This window comes from Kryptolebias marmoratus, linkage group LG7 (assembly GCF_001649575.2).
Source record: "Kryptolebias marmoratus isolate JLee-2015 linkage group LG7, ASM164957v2, whole genome shotgun sequence".
NCBI classification, from domain to species: domain Eukaryota; kingdom Metazoa; phylum Chordata; class Actinopteri; order Cyprinodontiformes; family Rivulidae; genus Kryptolebias; species Kryptolebias marmoratus.
The window spans coordinates 9,510,428-9,524,073 of NC_051436.1; the positions used below are offsets into that span (position 1 = coordinate 9,510,428).

At 37.8% G+C, this 13,646-nt stretch overlaps 1 protein-coding gene across 4 annotated transcripts in view; it reads left to right on the plus strand.

The window, feature by feature from the left end:
* The window catches only part of elavl2 (ELAV like neuron-specific RNA binding protein 2), a 221,214-nt gene that overhangs the window by 185,322 nt on the left and 22,246 nt on the right, over nucleotides 1-13,646 (plus strand). The gene's annotated exons all lie outside the window — the stretch shown is intronic.

Genomic DNA, 13,646 nt, shown 5'->3' on the forward strand with positions numbered 1-13,646 from the left:
CTCCTCCTCCCCCCCAGCGTGACTGGGCTAGTCTGGGCTCTGGATGTTTGTCTGTTGGCCACAGGGTGGCCCCCCCTCTGCATGTGTGGGTCATTACTGCAGGCCAGAAATGCATTGCCCTTGAACACACTGCCTGCGTTACAACAGCTTCTCCATCTCACGCTTTTATGTAATTTTTGTGTAGCTTAATGTTGTTGTGCAGATCTCTGAATGTAACTGAAGATGATTACGTTTTGTGATCCATTTGCGTTTGATGTGCTCTATGTTGTAGTTTTGATTTCTGAAATGTAAAACCTAATTGCATTTTGGCATTTTGAGCCAAATGAGCTGAGGCTGTATGTAAAACGTCCACAGTCATGTTCTCTTCGGCCCAGTTTGAAAGCACCAATCTAATACAGAAAAATCAGTTTATTAATCCGTTTTTTTTTTTCTTTTTCAGATTTTAATACTTTAAGAATTAAACTTCATCCTGAAAAGCTGATATGGTTTCCACTCTTATTCAGCAAAGGCTCTTTTTCTGTCAGTTTAATTTGACTTGTAATTGATGGAATATTGATTCGGTGAGAGGAAAAATAGTTTATTTAAACGTGTTGGAGCCTCACAGGGAGTTTGCTATACAGAGTGTGGTTAGGACACTCAACCTGAAACAAGACTAGATCATATTTACCTGTAGTTTACTACACTCCCAGTCTTTATATCAAATTTAGGTTAATATGAGCCCAATTGTTAAGCATATCTAACCTAAATGATGACCTGCACAAAAGAGAATAGCATTACTTTTACTAGTAGAACATAGTTAGGCTGGGCAGCACGGTGGTTTGTTTACCACTGTTACCTTACAGGAAGGAGGTCTTGGGTTCAAACCCCGTGTTGGGCCTGGGCTCTTTCTGTGGGGAGTTTACGTGTTTTCCTTCTGTTTGTGTGGGTTTTTTCCAGGTATTTGGTCTAAAAAAACATGCATGTTTAGGTTGCCTTCAGGCTCGGGCCTTGCTTTAAAAAAAGAGATCTGAGCTCTCAGAGGGATTTGCCTGGTTAAGTAAAGGTTAACAATAATAACAGACTCTTTGCTACAGAATTACGTCTTTCTTATCCCGACCCTTAGAAGATCGGTCATCAAACTTCCAGACTGTCCTGATGGTGCCTGGTGAGTCCTTCTGTAGGTACACCTCGACTCATCTTAAACAGTGTTCTGCAGTGGCAGATAAACAGCTCGTGAAGCACATGCAGTTAGTAACTTTAGATGTGGGTTGAAGGTAAACATGAGTCGCTTAGCATAATATAGGAATTTAGTGACATTAATCACTTAAAATAAAATTGTTAGTAAAGTCAGCAAAGGTTAAAATGCATCAGCTACAAGAAAACATCATAAGCCTTTATATGCAGATAATAATGTATAGATTCCAGTTGATCAGAAACGCAAACAATTTTTTCTGCTCCTCGCACCAGTGGGTGAACATCATAACTCGTTACTTATCAAACACCTCTTTGCACAATTGTATGCTCCAACATTTGCTTTTGTGTACTTGGTGTGTGGGAAGGCAAGTCACATCTGTGTTTTCAGCTGAGATATTTTGAACTGTTACTTGTGGGCTTTTAGTTTTCAAGGACGGGTTGTGCATGTCAGTGTATGCACTCTGGAGTTTTTACTCTGCAGCTTGTCACGCATACTTGGTCAATTTAATCCTCTGAGGAGCAAGTAGCAGAGATTCATGCCTCCTCACTTTGAGTGCTCTGTGTCACCTCGGTACAAGCTGATCTCACCGTTCGCTCTGGACTCAACTTAAAGACGCTTGAAACTTTGCAGCAGAAGGAAGCTTTACATTTCTTGTTTTTCTATCAGCCAATTGACCCGTCTGTTTCCACATTAGTGTGGTCCTTGTAGGTGTTCTGGAGACAACTCATTCAACTGATGACCTGTATAGTTCTAATTATAGAAAAAAGAACATTTAAAAAGAGCTGAACTTAACCAGCTGTCATGTGAATACCAGTTGTACTGTAATGTTCAGGTCTAAAACTGGCAGAACTTTAGGAACGTTGACTGTATGTTGGCATGTATCCATCATTCAGATATTATCCATCTTTGAGATGAAACTGTCTGAAAATCTTAAACAAGGATCTGGGCTGTAGTCAGATTTTAGAGAGCAGGTTTTGTTTAGGATTGGTGAAGGTATAAAGATTTATCATTGTGGTATTAACAGGTCTCTGCAGCAAATCTGACTTGTTAAAAGGTTTACCTGCTTGACTCTGGGTTTATCCCAACAAGGCTCTCCTCCCTTTTTGTCATGGGTTGTCAAACTGCAGATCTTAGTTCTGGGTTTCAGTGCAGGGTCTGCTGCAGTGGTGTCCAATCCTGGTCCTCAGGGGTCGTTGTCCTACATGTTCTAGTTGATTCCCTAACCCCAACACACCCGATTCAGTGGTTGAGTGACTTTTTCACCATATTGAGTCCTCCAGATGTGTGAGAGCATCTATTTGTTTAAAGCCAACAAATTTCAGTCAGGAAAGTGGCCCTCAAGGTCCAAGATTAGACACATGGGTCTACTAAGACCCATGTGTTAAGCCTTTTAGGTCTTTCTGCCTCCACCCCATGCAGACCTTCACCTGCACCAGGCCAAAAGTAAACGCTGTCAGTGTGAGACAGATAGCCCTCTTAGTCTCAGTATTTCTCAGATATCTGCACATCTGGTTAGGGATGTCCTGAGCTGACCAGGGTCCTAATCGAGGCCTTTTTCATCGATTGGCTCCACTTCACTCCCAATGTGTTGGTCTACTGTCTGTGAATTTTTATGTCATATCTCTGGGGAATCTGAGATGACCACCAGCTAAACATGCTCCACGTTCATTGGGACTAAAACTGTGTAGGTGAATGGGTTCATCTGGGAAGTAATCAGAAAACAGAACCTCATAGTCCCCCCCCATCTCCCTGGCCCTGGTTTCTGTAGAAAACTGAGGCAGGCTCTCTTGGGGACGCTCTGCACTCAAATGCCAGCGTTCAGAGGATGCTGCAGGCAGGCGGCACACGCTGAAAGCCTGGATGGAGATTTTTGGGAAGAGGCATGTTGCCATGCATCGTGTTCCAAGTGTTTATCTAATGGAATATTTCTGCCTTGTGGCTGAATCTCACTTGGAACAATAGCCAGTGTTTGTACTTCATATAAAAGGTGAAACATGAAATGGAAAATGAATTAAGTCCCCCCCTTCAATATGTTCCTGTAGCTTGAGTTTCCTGTTCACATGAGGGAGGTTGTTTGAGAAAATAACTGCTTAAAATAATTTTCTTTTTTTTTTGGGGGGGGGGGTTGTTTGGCAAGTTGAGACTTTGGCTGAATGTCTTGTTTTCAAATTTTCTGATCTCATGTTCTTATGTTAACATGTTGGGGATTATTAATAGTTGGAAAGAGCAGCAGGAGGTGCAAGTTGAGCTTTAAAATTCAAGGCTTTGATAATGTTAACTTTGCTTGCCCCAGTTAGTCAATTTAAAAAAAATAAGATTGCTGAGGAATGTTTGAATAAGTACAGTAATTAATTAAATCATAAATGGTTGTTTTTTGTAGTTTAGAACTTGTTGGAATTGTTAAACCGTATTAAGATTCAAAATGTAAAGTTTTTTTCATTTTAGTTTGAGTTTAAATAAATTTTGTTGCCCGCTGCTGTTTGTTACCCATACATCTGTGCAAAAAAGAGACTAGCCTGTAAGCTAATGGATCTTTTGTTGTTTAAACAGTTTATCCATCATAGAAGCAGGCTCTGCAGCGCTTTAGAATCATTTGTCATTTTCTTAACGGAACAAGTTCTGAATATCTTTAGGAGCAGATTTGTTGGGTTATAAGGTTTGCTGAATTACTCGAGACCTCAGCTTTAATTTGCAGTGTTCTGTCCAAAAAATCAGCTGTGAATGACAATGAAATGTTCTGTTGTGACGAGTTACAATGTGGGGTAAATGTTGAGCATGTTGTTTAAATTTTGTGAGGAAAATCAGAGAAACATTTGTTCTATATTAGCTGTGTTTTGCATCTACATTAGCAGTAGGTCAGAGCAATGAAATTCAGCTTTGTTACAAACTCAAGAGCATTACATCGTGAGGCACAACTTAAAATAAAAGCTGCCACGAAAATCACTATTCTGCATCTGCTGGGAAGGATATTAAAGATATTTATTATCAAAGCAGTCAATCAGTTTTAAAACTTTACAAAAGTTACATGCTGAGGCACAAACTGTACAGATGGCATTCTGTTGATAAGGTTGTGTAACAGGTGACCTGTTAAAAGATGACCCAAGGTGTCTTCATACATTCTTATGGTTTAAAGGCCTGAGAACGAGATGAGACAAAGTATGGTTCACAACAGAGAACAGTGTCCTAAAGGAAGAACTTCAGCTCCCTGCCTACAGGGTCATTAAAGCAGCTGCTCATAGTAAATTATATCCTTAATGTCCTCTACAAAGTTTTTATTTATTTTTAATCTGTTTTAAAACAGTGATTCAAGACACCTCTTTCTGACTGATGGTAAACTTAAAAAAATAAAAATCCCAATGCTTGTGATTAATTAGAAAATTTAGCCTTCATCTTAAATAGCATAAACAAACATGTTTATAGTAAAGTTGCTCATGTATCTGTTTAAAATCTGTCCTGAGTGATTTTAAACTCAACATGTTCACTTGTTTCATCTCTGGGCATTAAAATGAAAATGACTAATCCTAATACCTATAATCAAGTATTGTATAATTGTTAAATAGTAATAGTATTTGCACTTTTTAAAATGAAAACAAATTAACTGTTAATGCTGTGAAATTGTGGTGTTTTTGCTGAAGGTCATAACCTTCAAAATTTCATTTGGGCTAAATTAAATGCAAAATGTGAAATACAGCAGAATTACACTTCCTGGTTTGCCTTCTTTGTGTAGGCCAGTCCAACAGCCTCGACACCTAAACAAATATTAATATTTAACATTTCAGAAGGTTTGGTTTAATCTAGTGTTCTGTAAGGCCTCAGTTGTAACCTTTTAGTTCCTTGAAGGAACTAACCTTGGATTGAAATTTTGTACTTGTCAAAATATGTACTGTTTGGCCAATGCTAGACGTCCAGCTCGGTCCCTGGTGTTGATCTGTACTTTTATATGGAATCATTAGTAATATTTGTACCTCCTTTGTATAAATTGTTAAAAAAACAAATCATCACAGCAGTCCTGTCGAGTTGTTGTACTTAAACCTTGGTAATGTTTTCAAGGTGAGCTTGAGCTTACACGTCTTCATTTCGCTATTTTTTTTTCTTCCCCCTCATGCAGTTACTGTTCCCTTTGTTATATTTAATAACCACTGATGACAACAAAAATGCTTTAAAAAAATTATTTAAAAAATTTATCCGAGTTATGGCTGAGTGTAGCAGGTCAGTTTCAGTATTTTTATGAAGCCCTTTGATTTGCTTTTTGTTTGCAGGTTAAAAACGGCACAGTTTTATTTTTGAGGCATATTTCTAATTTGTATTAGCGTGATTGGGTGGTCTTTTTGAGCCCCCATTCAAGGTGGGTTTGGAAACATAGCAGGAAATGGTGACCTACTTACAATTTCAGCACTGTAGGATGACCGTTTGTGGGTTTTGATGTTGGTATTTACTGTCTGTTTAGTTATTCCATCTAGTCCTGCTCAAGTTAAATTAAAAATGTTAGATTTTTTAATGTTATTTTATTATTTTATGCTGCCGTTAAGGTTGGGTGGACATACCAGATCTAAAAATAGCATTGATATTGCTATGATGACTTTAATCTTTGGTGGCTGCAGGGATGGGGCACGAAATGAAGGAGAAGGGTCTGTACTCAAAAATCACATCCAGTTTCGTCACAGGTTGCTTGGAGACCTTAGAGATCTTGTAAACTGCTTGTTCTTTCATTTTCAGCTTGAATGCAATGAGCGAATGTCAGGCTGTCAGAGAAGCACAGGAGATGTGTTCATCAATGAGGAGGCAGAAATGAGCAGCAGTTGGTGCTGTGGGTTCATAATTTAGGCTTATTTAGGAGCTGCAACCATGTCTACTTTAGACTTTGTTGGGAATGGTTGCACCTAGGTAACGGCTGAGCTTTTTATTTATTTTCTCTAAGATTATACAGTAAGGTTAGTGGAGTGGGTCACAACATATGAAACTGAGCAGAAGCAAAGCCAACTGGTTCTTTAAGAGTGAAGATCCTCTACTCTAGAAATCTCAAGCCACTTTCCTTCTGTTTGCTCTTCAAACACTTTGTCTTTAGTAAATAAATAAACTTTATTTATATTGCACCTTTTATAGATAAAATCACAAAGTGCTTTACAGAAATACAGATACAGGTTTAATATAAAACAAAAACAGTAAGTAGAAGATTAAACTAAAAGCTTGTCCGAATAAAAATGTCTTAAGCTGCTTTTTAAAGGAATTGACAGGGGCAGGGCCTTTCACAGCCTCAGGGCTACGGCCTGAAAGAACTGGTCACCACAAGTTTTAAACAGGGTCTTGGGGACCTTAAGGTTCCGGGCAGAAGACTGAAGTTTGTGGGCTGAAGAATAACAACGAAGCATCGAAGGAAAGTTTTCAGGCCTGGCGTGTCTTCTGCTCAGAGCTCAGATCGTCATGCTGGTATTTCTGGCAAACGAGCCTTTTCCACATTGATTCTGTAACTTCATGAACCGACGCATTTGAGCAGCAGTTTTTGAATCATTTAATTTGATCCACAATAAACTGTCTTTAATCCAAGAAAACAAAGAAATCTACCTGAAGCCTCAAATGCTTTCAAGTTAAATGCAGAAATAAGATGAGACAATCCAGTCTAGTCATTCTATTATATACCTGGGTGTAATTTGAGGACATGGTTTTTTGAGTATTAGGAAGTGGAAATAAGCCAACTGTAGCTGCTTTTCCATGGTACAGTCCTGCACCCTGAGGGCGTTTCCTCCATGACTGAAATGCATTAGTGGTAATAGGTCATGTGGGTTAAAGCTGTATGTCTAGATTTGCTATTTTTGCTCGAGTTATGCAGTTTATGGTTTTTGACCTTAGGGACACACCAGAGAATGAAATGACTCATGTTTTTCTGTCATTGTGTAATGCAGCGTCAGCGCTGCCGTTCCTGCTGGGAATCCAGAAGGCTGAAATTACAGAGGGGATGGATTTTCTAATGTATGATAAATGATTCTTAATATTGATGCGACTTTTCTGACCTTCACAGAACGTACTGAACATTCAGTCATCCTCAGCATCTTGTCACCAGAATATCGTTCTGCTGCTCATGGTCTCGCTGAAAGTTGTATAATTATTGCAGATGTGTAACTATTTCCAAGTCTCTGGCGAAATATCTTAGTTGTGAGTAAGGGTAATTTTGAAACAAAAGCAGCAGTTTTTCTCACAAAATTATCACTAAGAAAAAGTTGATTAAATCCAGCTGGAGTAAATCTGAGCATCACACCATTTATACACGTGGTTTCTAATTTGACAGACATTCCAAACTCTAAAAAAAAAAATAATAATTTTTTTCCCCTTAAATTCCTTTTAGTGTGGGTATTTTTTTACACTGTAAAATTAAGAAATGTAGAAAAATCTAATTTGTAGGGGAATGGCATCTGGGGGAGTGGGGGGTTGAAATGAATTTTCAAGAGGCCTTTTGGTATCTGAGCAAAAACCTCTCATTGGCGCTCACGTTCCCTTTTCAGACGTGACCATACAACCACTGACAAAAATATCAAACCTTGCTCTTGGAGGATGTTCATTAGGCAGTTTTTATTGTTTAAAAACTAAAGAGCTCAAAATTCTGGCTTTGTGAATTGTACTTTAATATTTAAAAAATGTTTTTCTTCAAATCAAGTGGAGTATTTATTTACTTTTTAATCCCAAGGAAAACATAACTGAACTAAGCAGTCACACTTCTTTCACTTCTCCTGGCTTTTAACAACTTGAATTATTTGACTAATGGGCTTTAAAATGTTTGTTAAAAGAAAAAACAGGTTTCAGCTGTATGTTCATACAAAGATCAGCTCTGCAGTACTGAGTTGTCGTGGATGAGTTTTATTTCTAGACTGTTTGTCCTAAAAGGGTTTAAAAGTTCTTTGCTCAGAGTTCCTGAACATCACTTAAAATTTTAGTCGAAATGTTTCAGATCTTAACACCCACCTTTGCATTGGTGGTAGATTTAAAGTCCGATCTTTTGATGTCAAACCTTGACTCATCTTTGTGCTTTTATTGGAACTAAGCAGCAATTTGGCAATATCTTGTTGCCAAATTCAGGTTTGTGATTGATCGCTGATCGGGAACTCCTCAGGGTTTCCACTCGGTCTGAAAACTTAAAATTCTGTTTGTTTTCTAGGTCTAGATGCATGTGAAGACAAAGAATAAGAAATATAGAAAATTGTTTGCATTTCAAGATTTGGACCTTTTTTTTTTCTGACGGATAACTGAATTTGTAAAAATAAAATATTCAAACAAGCTGAGGGCTTTTAACTTTAATATATTTGGACGTAGATTAAGTTCACTTTGTAAAACACTTGGTGAACTTGGAGTCTAAAACCTTGAGTCTGGTTCAGCGACAATCACACGTTGTGATCTTGCTTTCCGATGTTTGTAGTGTGAAATACTTCCTCACGGCAGACGTGTTGCAATGAAAGGTTGGTTAGCCGTTAGCTGCAGTGCTGTTCAGTCCTCAATGCTCAGGTTTTAGCTGGCTGCAAATTATTAAATGGTCTTATTACTCTGGGTTTCATGAGACACGCCTCCGTTCAGGAAATCCACTCCACAGTTTGAGGCCAACTTGCAGAGCAGCTGGCAGGGAATCACATGTGGAGACGTTTCAGCAGACGCAGATCTGTGCAGGTTGGATCAGAAAGCTGAGATACGCAAATTATGCCGGTATCAGAACCTGATCCCAACACTGGATGGTATCGGCCCCATCCCTAGTTAATAGTTGTTTACTTTTGGCTTTTTGTACGTAAATCTGCAGTAGAGGTTGACCAATTAGTTTTTCTGGTGCCAATCTTTAAAAATCAGGCCAAATAGCCAATACAAAACAGATTTTTAAATGCTTTGGCCAATATGTCTTTTTATTTAACAAACTAACAGTAATTGCCTAAACTAAATGTATATTTAACAACCCTGAGAAGAACTTGTACACTTAAAAAATAATTAATCGTAGAGCATTCTCTTAAAAAGAAAAACAAACCCTCAGTTGTGGGTACAGTAATCTGTAGCTGCCGCTTCTTTTTATGCACAGGCATGACCAATTTTTATTATTATTATTGTTTGACAAACTATTTTAATCGGTGTCTCGTCTGCATATCAGTGTGCATTTGTTTGGTCACAGTATGACTTTTTTAAAAAATATATTTTTAACTCATCACTTCCTGTCAGTTTTGCCTTGTTTGTTCCCGCTCCAGATTTTAGACACGCCGACTGAGAACCAACTTGTGTATTAAATGACTTTTAGTTTCATATTGTCTCAGTGGCAGCTCTGTAGTTGGCATCACGTTTCCTGTCAATCAGCCACGTGCAGCAGCTCATTAAAGTCTGCAGGCACGCTCAACTGTACACTCATTTACATGTTCAGACGTGCACAGGTGTCTGTTATTGCAATGCAAATTTGTGAGAAGGAAAAGCCCGTTTAAAATTTTTATCAGGTGTTTCACAAAAAGCATTTTTATTTTTAGTATACAAACGAGACAGCCAAATATCCTGAGAGTGGTGACTATTTCTGGTCAGGATTTGCGCATCTTTTTTGGCTGGAATCTACAGCGATCAGCATATTATGGGATATAAAAGTGACCTTTATCTCAGTCTCTCTCCAGTTGATGTGGAGTATTGGGAAAAGTAAAAACGTTTGAAATGATGAGCACTGAAAAAGTCTGTACAAACCTGCTGTGTACAGAGAATTTTCAGAAAATGTGTGTGCATTATTAAGACTAATCTCTCCCAGTGACAGTTTTGACACTTTGACGGGCTGAGATTGTTATACCCCGCCACTGAAAGGTGAAGGCGGAGTCGGTAACATGTACTGAGTGGGACGGCTCGTGATATTACATGAGCTCACAAACAACAGTTTTCAAGATTTTACCAAAATGGCTACAACAATGGCTAACAAACAATAATCCCAGTGTAAAACTCTGGCATGAAAGGCAGAGGATATTCTTTCTTTCAAGGAACGCTAGTTTCTTGTTTTTCTGTTTCGATTAAAAAGGTAATTTCTATAATTGGCCTTTCTCATATTGTTTCCACGGTTTGAAGTCTGAGAATTATTGTAAATAAACCAAAAAGCTCAGTTCATAACTGCATGAAAGGGTACGTTTGTGAATGTTTTACCTTTTTAGTCACATCACTCGGGTTCAGGTTTGTAATGCAACTACCAAACAAGATTTAAACTTTCTATTTATTACAGTTCAAATCACAGCAATGTACTTCAGATGGTGAATTTGATCAGAATTTTTAAGATTTAGAAAAAACAATAGAGGCAGTACCATTGAGTTTCTGAAATATTGGAGTAGATGGTTGCATTGATCCTAATCCACATTTCCATAATTGCAAAATATTGAAATAATAAAAAATGGTCCATTGACTTTTATTTTTCCTACTTCCCAGGTGCCCTCTTAAAAAGATTTCTTTTTTTTTTTGGCAAGTTCTATGCTGTTTTTATTGCGTGAGTGGAGAAAATCAATCAGCATTTGAGTTATGGTAGGTTGACATTTTTCATTAGTTGGACCCAACAAACTGAAAGAAATGGCCAAATGGAGCTTTAGTAATGACTGCAGGCTTTTAGTTGGAAATCTTAAGTTAAATTTACTGAGACTTGATGCAGATGGAGAATCACCCTAAACTTATTTCATCAGAATTTTGCATTTCCCTTTATGTACAGAGGAGTGGGCCCGTCGGAGCTGCTGTGTTGCAAAAGTGCACTTCCCCATATTCAATTTTTTTTTGTTGTAAATAAACGTGAAATTAAAATGGATTTTCAGTTTTAACTGTGGAGAATGGAGTTATCAGGGTTTCTTCAGGGTCATAAAAAGTCTCTCAAATTTAACAATCTCAATTCTAGGCTTTTTAAAGTCTTAAATAGATTTTCCATTTTATACCAAAGTGCAGTTAGTTGTATCTGAAATTTCTACATTATTTGCTCCTATCATTATTTTTAATGCACTATCAGCATTCATTCATTCATTCTGTGTTGCAGTTCTGAGGATTTCAGATGTTTTCTAAAAATAAATAAATTCAGTAATGAAATAAAAACTAAAAGGCTCATCATGCAGCAGCCATATCAGAAGGAATTTAATGGAAATTCAGTAAACTAGTTTGAAGTTTTTTTTTAAATGATTTTGAATTTAATTTGAATCGGGGGACTAAAAAATGTATTACTCTGAAAGAAATTTTATTATGATTTTGTGTGTGTGTGTGGGGGGGGGTTTGACATTTGAATCATAACTATCTTTTAAAAGGTTGTAGTTTAACTTTCTGAAACTTGCAAAAATCCTGTCTATCAATGCTTCAAGTTGTTCTAAAAGATTAGAAACTGAAAAATGGTGCATTCATGACTATTCACTCCCAAATGTAAATATCTTGTAGAGCCACATTTTGCTGCAGAAAGTCCTTTTGTTTGTCTCCACAAACTTGGCTCATCTGGACCAAACTGCTCCAGGTCCTTGGAGTCAGATGGGAGATTCTGTCAGATTAAGGACTGGGCCATTCCAGGACGTTCACCTGGTCCATCTTGACCCACAGGCGTGTTGCTTCAGCAGTGGGTTTATTAACATTTGTCCTGCTGAGAGGTCAACCTTAATCCCAGTCTCAAATTTCTAGATGACTGAAACAGAAATTTAAGAATTTGTTTTGTGCTATCAAGCGTTCTTTCAGCTTTGACTGGTTTCCCAGTGAGGGGGAGAACATCCCCACAGCATGATACTGCCAACACCTTGCTTTACTGTAGGGATGCTGTTCTCAACATGAGGTGGTAGGTCTCTCAGACATGATGTAGTTCTTCCCACCCAAAGTCTTATTTTAGTCTCATCTGACAATAGCACCTTTTCCCACAAAGACTGTGGCTTTTGGAAAATTCCAAAGGATTTTTTGTAGTTGTTGTTGTTTTAAAGCAATAGTTTATTTATTTGTGCCTCTGGCCCACGGAGTGCAGCTCTGTGCAGCTTATAGTGGTTCTGTGGACAGATCCTGTGTCTGCAGAAGAGCTTCAGCTCCATCAGGGTCATCTTTGGCCTCCTGGTTAGTCTCTGGGTAATACCCTCCTTACCTGGTCTGAGTTCTGCAGATGACCCTCTCTTAGCAGGTTTGCTGTGGTGAAATAATCTTTTAATTTCTTAATGTATTTAATTGAGCTCTGTGGGACGTTCTGGGATACATTTTATAAACCACCCCTGATCTGTACTTCTCTACATCTTTGACCTGTGTCTCGTCTCCTGCTTGGTGGTAGCTGTTACTACTTGGTGTTGAGCTGGTGTTGATTATTCGGGCTGTTACAGCAGGTGCTTGTGTGTATACTGACACCATTTGACACTTGAATTGCTGTCAAGCAGATCCTATTTACCTAATTATATTGTTTCTGAAGGTAAATGTTGATTTAAATGGCAGTCTTTGTAAACTTTTAAACAAGTTACCAAGTGCAAGTCAAGACCCCGTGGAGTCTCATGGCTTTTTAAGGTAGAAAGGCAAGTAAATGTCATAAAAAATAACTTTAAATGCATCTTTAAGGTCTTATTTCGTAGTTTAAGTCTTGAATGAGATTTTTGCTTCAGATCTTTGGATTGAATTTGCTGATGGCTTACTTGTGTCTCTTAATACTTGTGGTGATTTACTTGTAAAGTGAGTCAGAAATTTACACTCATAACTGTGTCCAGCCTGCAGCTACTTTGACAGCTCTGAAGAGAAATGTGGTTTTCTTTTTTTTTTGTTTTGAACACTAGTTGCTTGGAAAAGTATGAACAAAATCCCTGAGTTGTTAGGGAGAAGAAATTGTGTAGAAAGCCCTGTGGGGGAAGTTATCGACTGCAGCATCAGACTGTATTGATCAAAACTAGAATATTTTTCTTTTCTTTTCTTAAATATAATTTTATGTATTGATGAGCTTAAAAGTTAATAAAGCAAAGTCCTAATGAAGTAATTTGTGCATTTGTTGTGGAGTTTTGTGAATAATTAGGTGGAGTTTTAAATGGCTGAGTTTTAAAATTGGTTGGCCACAAACTTTTGAACTGGTTCAAATAAGCCAAACTTGAACTTCAAAGATGCTCTGACATGTGAGGAATAATCTCGAGTCTTCAGTGAGCAGAAATGCTGTGGACTATATAACATGCAGGTTATATCCTCTTATTTTCAACCATGTTGAAGTATCCTCACTTCCAAATCTCATTTATGTAACAGATTCAGTGTTGTGCTGCTGGTGACCTGCTCCTCTCTGCTTTTCCAGCAGTGGTATTTAAACCAATTTATCCTGATTCATACTCCCTGATGTCAAGCAAGATATGAGAATCTAGAAATACTACTGGCTCATTTTTGGGGTCAAATAAATGATGGCGCTTTTACGTCTGTTACACACTGATACACACTTAAATAAACAATAATAAATGAAAGTTAAGTTGCATAAGTGCATGCACATATAGATCTACATATTTATGACCAAACCTTTTCAGTATAAATTCTGAACTAA